This window comes from Dromaius novaehollandiae, chromosome 2 (genome assembly GCF_036370855.1).
Source record: "Dromaius novaehollandiae isolate bDroNov1 chromosome 2, bDroNov1.hap1, whole genome shotgun sequence".
Taxonomy (NCBI): Eukaryota; Metazoa; Chordata; class Aves; order Casuariiformes; family Dromaiidae; genus Dromaius; species Dromaius novaehollandiae.
This window is the reverse complement of record NC_088099.1, coordinates 28,559,623-28,568,610: the sequence shown is the minus strand read 5'-3', so window position 1 is coordinate 28,568,610 and position 8,988 is coordinate 28,559,623.

The following is an 8,988-nucleotide window of genomic DNA, read 5'->3' as shown; positions in this document are numbered from 1 at the left end:
AGAAAATTCTACAGGGAGAAAATAACTTTTCCTCCAGGGAGCACATCAAAACAGAGACATGAAAACACATGCACAAAAGTCTCAGCGGGGGTAACTGCTCTGACATTCCTGAGCCAGGTACTGATGTTGCCTCCCCATCCCATGAAAGGCTGCAAAGCCCTACGGTCCCTGTTCGAGGTACATCGCTCACTGCTTGGAGAACCCCAATGACCTGGACAATATCAATGTGAGGCTGATATTTTTCAAGCCACTTTTCAGTTCATCGTTTTTCAAGGAAATTTGGGGGTTGTTTTGTTTTGGGGTTTTTTTCCAGCTCTCGTGCTTTAAAATGGTAATCTGTTGAAAAACCTGATAGCTACTAAGTACACCAGGAAGGCCTCTTCAAAAAACAATTAAACAATTACAATGGATGATATGAAAATAAGGCTTCTGTGATATGATGGGATTGATTTAAGAGGGTTACAGGGAGCTAAGGCCTGCTGTTCTATAATAAATGATTTCCCTGAGACAACTCAGTAAGTGAAACATAATCATGTAATTGAATTGTTCTTGAAATACCACTAACTCCAGGGTCTGGAATTCAGCAGTCCCAAATGACCTTGTATTTAACATCTTTATTCATGATCTAGGGGGAAAAAAAAAGTACACAGCATAAAGGATTTATCAGTAGACACAAAGGGTCTTCAGGTAAAGTAGACACTGGCAATGCTGGGCTTGTTTAGTCTTCAGAGAACTCAAATGGAAAGAGATCTGATTACAGAATTCAAGTGAGATTTTGCAGGCTATTTTAAAAATCAAGTTTCATGAGTTAAGAGCAGAAGAGAAAGGACAGTTAAGGAAAGGGAGAGCAAAGGCAAGCAGAATCAAAGGAGAAAAGGGGTTTACAGATGTGATTTATGGCCACATGAAAAGTGCCTGTGGTACCTCAAACCCATGTGAAACTAGGAGGTCTAGAAGCCCTTTATTCTGCACTCAAACACCAGCCCAGGCCACTGAGATTAGAAAAACAAGAGTGGGGTGTAAATTTTGCCTTCACACCCCCTGATCTTGAAAAAGGAGAGCAGTTACTGTTCCCCTCACTAGCCTTCCTCTGGGGCCATGGGCAACGCCAGCCTCAGCCTTCAGGGGAAGCCTCTAGGAAATCCTGCTTTTCTCTGTGAAAACTGAAGGGTACGCAGGGCCCCAGAGAGCCTGGCAGTGGTGGTGGCTCCAGGAGGGATTGATTTCATTCACAAATGAACATGAAGGCCAGGAAATGCCAGGACCCTGTTCCCTGGGACAGACCCCTTCATACACAGAAAGCCGTGCCCAGAAGATTAGCAAATCCAGGCAAGTTATGGTGCAGAAATCTTAGAAATCTTGAATTCTGTGGCCAAAGCTGAAGGGGTAACTACTGCACTTAAAGCAACTACAAAACCTCTGTTGGTGCTGAATGGTACCCTGGGACATTCGTGCCTTCAAGAGGGAACGCGGGCCAGAGGAACCAGCTCTCCCTTGTGCAGCAGAATGAGGTGATGGTGGAGGAGGCCACAGCCTTCCTGGCCAGCAGGACTCCATCTGCATCCCTCCTTGCCTGTGGGAGAACACTGCCTGCAGACAGAAATTTCCACCAGGTGAGCAGTAGCCATGATTTTACAGTGCTGGGGAGATGTCTCACTGGAGGGTGCAGAGAGGTGGCTGCTCCCAGCTGTAGCATGTAGAAAAACCCAGACAGGAACAAAATAAATGATGTCCAGCTGCACTGGCTTTTCCTGCAAACCTGCTGGCCTAAGAGCTGCTCCGTATTCCCTGTGGAGTGACACTGGCATCTGGTGGTCAGATCCCCCCATCGCTAGTCACAAACTCTGATTCTTTTATTTCTTTTGAATGCTGGGTACAGTGGAAGTGACTGGGAGCACTTTGTGTAAGGCAGTCCTGATTAACTAGATCAGTGACAACTGCTGGCTGCAATTATTAACGTCACTGACTCTTTTTTGGAGCCCTTTATGGTGCGAGGAGCACCAGTTTCAACTCCCACTTTATGCTGGCTCTGTGTGTGAACACAATCTGTCCTTGCAGCATGCCCACTGCACAGTCCTCCTTACCCACATCGCTACGCTCCTGCCAGTGGGAAGGAAGGAATGAAGACTGGTCTTATCTTGCTGAAAACAGGCTTTTTTTTTTTCCCTGTCTGCTTAAAAAATAATTACCAGGGCCTGCTATGAGGGCAGCAGAGATAAAACAAGCTTATTTCCGATCAGTTACCAAATGCTCATCTCTAGAGATGCTTAGGGCCACATAAGCCTTGGAAGAAAATGTTGTTATTCCCCTTCTGCCTGTTTCTGTGACGTTCTCTGCCTCGGTGGGATTTGGCTTGGGTGACTCCATGCACTCTGCAGGCGCTGTGCATACCACGGGTGCTCCGAGGCCGCCTTTCTGCCAGGGTGCTCCTCACATCCCCGCCTTGTCTGGCAAACAGCAGTTCTGGTGCAGAAGGGCTCTGCCTGATAGATGAAGAGAAAAACAAGTCCATACAAAGCACTGGACCTAAGACAATCTGTTTTCCATTGGATTCATATCTTGCAACTAAGTGCTTTTTTTAAACCAAATTGTACACTGGCTGCAGTGTAAGTGCCCCCCTCATTAGAGATCAGAGACCAAGATGTTGTCTGCTTAGTTCGGCGTAACATAAACACCTTTTAGAAGTTTTTCTGCAATCGGGCCACAGTCTCTGTCCTGGGCAAGGTCTTTGCTGTCTGAGAGGGTCTTTCCTCAAACTGCTGCTCTCCCTGTTTGAGACCTATTTTTTCCTAGCTGCCTCCTTTCCTAAAACTCCTGGGAACATACAGTATCAGAGAGCTCTACCTCTCTGTGGATTCGGTAGGAACTGGCCAAGAAGTTCAGGAGACACTAGGATGGGTACTGAAAGCCATGCCCACGGCGGCACCGGCATACAACATGACAACATGAGCAGCGCTTCTGCAGGAAAACAAATGGCAAAGTCTGGGGCTGCATGAGCCTAAATCCAGCTTTCCATAGTAGTGTCCTCCCAGTGGGGGTACACCACTGTTGTTCTGCAAAGAAACGGTGAAAACAATGATGGAGCGGTTGTATAGCAACTGCCAGTGTAAAAGTCACCAGGGTTGGCTTTCCCATGTGCCAGCCTAACCCTCCCGGACATCATAACTGCACTCGGAGAGGGAAAATCATCTGTTTGGCATACACCAGTGCAGGCAGAAACCTAACAAAGGGACATTTATGTGAGCACCATCATCAGTTTTAAGGCAGAGTAGGATCTGTGGGTACAGCTCGTGGATGGTTTCTCTGCCCTTTTTACCCAAGGGACCTTGAGGCATCAGGAATAGGGCACGTCATGATGCATCCCTGATGCATCCTAGAAGGTTCGTCTGGAAGTGTCAGCACCCTTCCCTCCAGCAGCTTTTTTTCTCCCATCCTGCTCAAGGGTTGCATCTCTGATGCAATGCAGAGGCTGTGGTAGAAAGAGGTAAATGAGGGCAGAGAGACGGTAGGCAGACGACTCTGTCACTGGGAGCAAGTGGAAAGAATATGGTCACTGAGAGACAGTGTAGGAGTGCAAGATGGGAAGAAAAGCAGTTTGGAGGGACTAGGCATTCAGTCTTTCCTGCTTCTCCTTGAGATCTGCCCACAGAAGCCAGAAGAACATTGATATTCATGCTCCATCTTCTTCGGAAACACCAAGCTTTCCCTCAACCTGCTCTCCTCCTCTCCCAGTTTGCAATCATACGACTTCAGTTGGTAAAACACTGACCATCCTCTAAACACCACATAACTGAGTTGGACCAGGTCTTGCCACTGGTTCAGAGATCTGCTTATGCAGGTGAGTAGAGCAACAGTCAGCTACAGCCTGAACTCAAACAGCTATTGTTGTGCCAGTGCCACGCTGAGTGTAGACCTTCGCCCGATGCGCAGGGATTTTTCAGGTTTCACTTATGTTGTGCTGAAAGGAGTTTAAAACTAGTGAAAAAAGCACTACCTTTATTCTGCAACGAAAACATCCATGTAGGCCATCAGCTTAACTGAGGGGCTGCATTAAACCTACTGGTAACGAATAAAACATTTCTGCCTGGAATCGCTCAGTGGGAATTTGTACTGGGTTTTGCATGGTCCATGTAGAACTATGAGGAACCCTACGCCTCGGGCATGTTTTGGCACCCGTGTCCCATGCTTCTGCTGTTGTGATAGCGCTTCACATGCAAATGGTGAAATGCTGCTGCCTTCCTCCATCCCAGCGCCCCAGGGGCCATTGCTGCCTCTGGGCTCTGGATGGGCAACGGTGCTGCCGCCTCTGCGAAACCGTGCGGCGAGGAGGCACGTTCCTGCTTGGCGGCTGCGGCTACGGGACATCTCCTGCAAGCTGAAGTTTAACGACACAGAAGTGGCTACAGTTGCAGCGGTGCGAAAGAACTACCCGACTACCTCATGGGAAACGCCCTGCACAGTCCAAATGTGAAGCCAGTTATTTCAGGACTGGAAAATACCATCCAGGACTGGCTTTTTCTGGTAACTTTCCTGTGCTGCAGGAGAACAAAGGGAAGCAGAAAACAGGGTGCTCCTAGCCTACAGAAGGGAAAAGGATGAGAAGAAAGAAAATGTACACGACACTGTAAATAACCATAAATATTAAATATAATAAAAAATCAGACATAAATTGTAAAATGCACGCTAAATAGCAAGGCTGCCTAAAGACAGAGGGATACAGCCCTTTCACCTGCCACTCTACATTCGCTACTCATCACATTTACAGAAAAAATTTCTAACGTACCTGAGAGTCTGAAGAGACAACCTGCTTGATCTCTGGTGAGACAGAAGTGTCTCAGCCAGGGGAGAAGGGCAATGCGAACTGGTGATCTGCAAGGAACAAATGTTTCTGCTGTGGGAGATACTAACGCAGCCTGAGACAACAGACCACAGAAGTGTCATACTAGCAAAATCCTCTTGACACAGAAAAGCAAGGGGTTTCAGTAACAAGGGAAACTGTCGTGACAAAATCTCCAGTAACCATTTGCCTTGTATCACTAGAGAAGTGTTATCATTCAGAAGAGCTTTACAATGAGATAAGTAAAAACACTGAGTAATGGGAAAGAAGCCAGATTCTGAATTTATTTGCAGAGATGAGCGGAAATTCAACATTAGGTTTTTCTCACTGTACATTCATATAAAAGAGATCAAAATTAGGCCCCAGGTATGGCTTGCGCAGCATTCTTTCTTTGCAAACTGATGTAGTATTTGGCAAGATTCTCAAACCAGGTGCTAAAGTCACACCTGCAGGTACCTGCAGTACCGTGAGCAGAGCCTATGCCCTCACAAGCCAAAATGATTAAAGCCAGTTGCGTGCTGAGATTGCAGCACTGGCATCTGCACGGGGAAAGCAAAAGCTCTCCTCCACTTTTCACACATCTGTATTTTGTGCATATCAATTTTTTAGCATGTATTTTTTTTTTTAAAAAAAAAGATCCCATACATTTTGCCCCTACAAGACTGAGAAGGACCTCAGGTGGCAAGCAGCTCATTGGTGTTGGTATGGACAAACCTGGGTTTTTGGAAGGAAAAGCAAAAGCAAGACACAGATGCACTTGCTCCTCTTTCCAATATATGATTCGAAGGGGAGACTAAGAGGCACGCCATGGCTCTCCTTTCCCTTTGTTCCTTCCTCCAGGCCGAATGGTGCAGAAATGCTGTGAGGCCTCAGGACCGCACCGAGGATGCTGCAGCCAGGGAGGGCTCTGGGCTGCCGCAGGACAGGCCCTGGCCTCACCCTGGCATTGGCCAGATCAAGTCAGAGCCAAAAAAAGGCAGGGGATAAATGCACAGACACGGCCACTTTCTTGGTTCATCTCCTTCCTCCTAAATAACTGCACCCATTCTTTGCAGAAACATGTAAAATCTGAATTGCGAAATGAATGGCAGATATTCCTCCAGGTCAACTCCATCACGAGACCTGTGGGCCAGCGGCTATTCGTTCAGGCAGAACAGGCAGTGAAAGAGGCCAGGTGAGTGCAGGACTTTGTGGTCCCTCTTTTGTAGGGAGGGAACAAGCACAGCAACATCATGACACATTGTAAAATCGTTTGCATTCATTTGTATGAACATGAAATCTCTGCAGACCTCTAAACCTTGTATATTAAGAAGCTACCACCAGCTGTAACCATCCTATAGCAAATACGTATCATTGCAATGAAATAATAATTGCAGAGGACATCCTACAAAGGCTCCTCAGAGGGAAGAGCTGTGGGGAGGACTGCACAAGTGGTTCATTTGCATTGGCTGCCCTTATTATTTCTCTGAGATCTTTTTTTTCTTCAGTATTAATTAAAGCTCATGCTGTGACAATGCTACATAGGGGGTGTGTTGAACCACTGGAACACCTTTTAGCAGATTTTGCTTATCCCACTATATTTTATTTTTGCTTGAGCCCTAAAAACACAAAGAGGACATGAAAGTGCTCAGGAATATACTGCGTGGAGGGACAAAAACCTGTTGGAAACAGATTCCAGCTTTCTTTATATAAAAAATTCTGCTGATCTCCTCCACGGACAACGTGCAAACTGCTGTGTGTATCCACAGCTCCCCGCCGCCACCGTCGCTGCTAGAGAACCTCCCAGATCCGCCGGCACCGGGCTGCTTACTGCGCGCAGGGTTCGCGCTTTGCACCCACGCGGAAACAGGCTCCTCACCGTCTGGGGCTTCGTGCAGGTCGACAGCAGCCTCGTGTCAGCTGCTCTGGAGATTGTGGGGACCTCCAGAATAGCCCGACTTCAGAAAGCAGGGTCTCATCTAACACCCTGCTTTCCAGGGAAGTTAATTGTCACCTGGAAAGGTGAACCTGGGAAAATGTAAAATCCAGTAATACCGTCAAAGCCCTGCAGGCTCAGGCTGCTACAGGAAAGGTCTTCCCACCCTCCTCCCGTTTGTCAATTGGAAACTCCGTCTTGGACCAAGCTCTGCCCGCAGAGCCCATCGGCACCCAGCGCCATTTGGCCGCAGCACACGGGCTGGTCGTGCAGCTCTGCAAGGGCACACGAAGCCTTCCTGATGGAGCGGATTTGCCTCCCCCCATGCTGCCTTGCTGCCAGGCAGCCCCAGAGCCCCCGCCGGCACGCACGACCCCAGCCCCCGGGAAACGAGCTTATATTTTGCAGAGGGTTTAAATCCACAGCTTACTGTGGCACTCACCAAGAAAAAACACTGGCCCACACAGTCAGTGTCAGCCTTTCCAGGTCAACTTTTACATCTCACGCCCTTAGGAATAGTTGGGAGGCGAAATGTGCTGCTGCTAAATTGCTGTGGGCTGTGCATGCCAAGAAATGGGCTGCAGAAGTGCAAATTGATGGACTCATTCAATTAAAATTTAATCTAAACACCATAAATCCAGGTTTTGCTTCAATAGCATTTGAATTAGCCTTGTGCTATGTTTAGAATAGGCAAAGCCACCCTGCACCTTGGCACAAAAAACCTCTCCTCCTGGAAACAGTGGCTACTGAGCCATGATTGTGAAACAGGGTTAGTATTCATTTACATACTATACAAAAGGGAAGCCCTAACAAATTTTAATTTGAAAAAGTTTTTTTGAGTGATTAAATACTTAGAAATGCAACTGGCACTGTTTTAGAGTGATTCACCTTCCAAAAGTTTATCTATAACCTTGCTAGCTGCTTCCTACACAGGCCTTCATGCACACTAATCCAGATATGAGATCAGGGGCTCATTCTCCTAACTTCTCAGTCATCTGACTTTGTAATGCTTGAGTCTAGATTTGAACAGCATGAAAAAGGACAAAAGTTTTAGGAAAAAACTGTTTTCTCCATGTTCAAAATGTACATGTTTCTGAATGAAAAATCATCAAAATTGTTGTTAGAACACTCAGTGCTGGGAAAGAAATGGCCTTTTTTGGTGCAGAATTTCAAAAGTTTCCATGACTCAGAAAGTGTTAGGAAAGGCTGGGTTTTCTTCTTAGAAAAAGGTTATTTTGAGATCAAAAAGCAAAATTCTCACATGCTTCCTTACGTTTTATATATAAGATTTTCTGTTGAGAAAAAATGCCAATCTTGCCTCACCAGGGATGGCTCACAGCAAAATGAGGCTTGTTCAGAAAGCACCAAAAGCAGGAGATGCTGATCTGGTCTGCAAGGCGGCCGCCTTCGGGCACGCGAGGCTGCAGCCTCCGTCCAAGCCCCCTGGACAAGGCACCCAGCAGGTCTCTCCCAGGGGGATTTCTGCATCCGCCCTGCAACCTCTTCCTAGGGAAGGGCATCACATAGGCATCCTCTGCCTATTTGCTTAAAACTAGTGGAAAACCAGTAGCTTTGAAGCCTCTAGCTTACTGTCACCTCTGGTTGAAATTAGCCAGCCATCTAGAAGCGACTGGAAGAGGCCAGAGATACACTTCTCGGCACAGCGTGTGACTGCATAAGCATTTCCTTAGGGAAAGCAGACTAAAAGCATATACATACCAGAAACAGATTTTTAAAAGATGTGTTCATCTACTCGTTGTCACAAGTAGTAAGACTGAGGAAGTCTTGCTGCATAATCCTATGACCCATCTAGCAAAGGAACACGACAGTTCCTTCTGGCCTTAAAACATTTATTCATATAAAAGAGAAAAACTAAAAATAGAAAACTGCTGTTCAGAGGGGATCAGAACCACATTTGTCACTCTACACGTGACAGTTTTTGTAAAATTTGACATTTTGTGTGTTTTATGACGAATCTGAATTTGTCTATGCTTGTGTTGGAAAAACTAAAGCACCACTTCAAGTGAAGCACATAATTGTAAACATAAAGGATGGGAGCTGGTTTATCTCACTCCCTTCTTGTTGTTGCTTTTCCCTCCAGGTTGCACGGGCCAGGATGCACCCGGAGACGCATGTAGCTGCTGTGCTAGCGAGATATAGATACAGATACATTGCTTCAGTGGCTTATGCTTAGGGGAAGCTAGTAGTAAGGCCTCCTCCTGTCCCATTTGAGTAT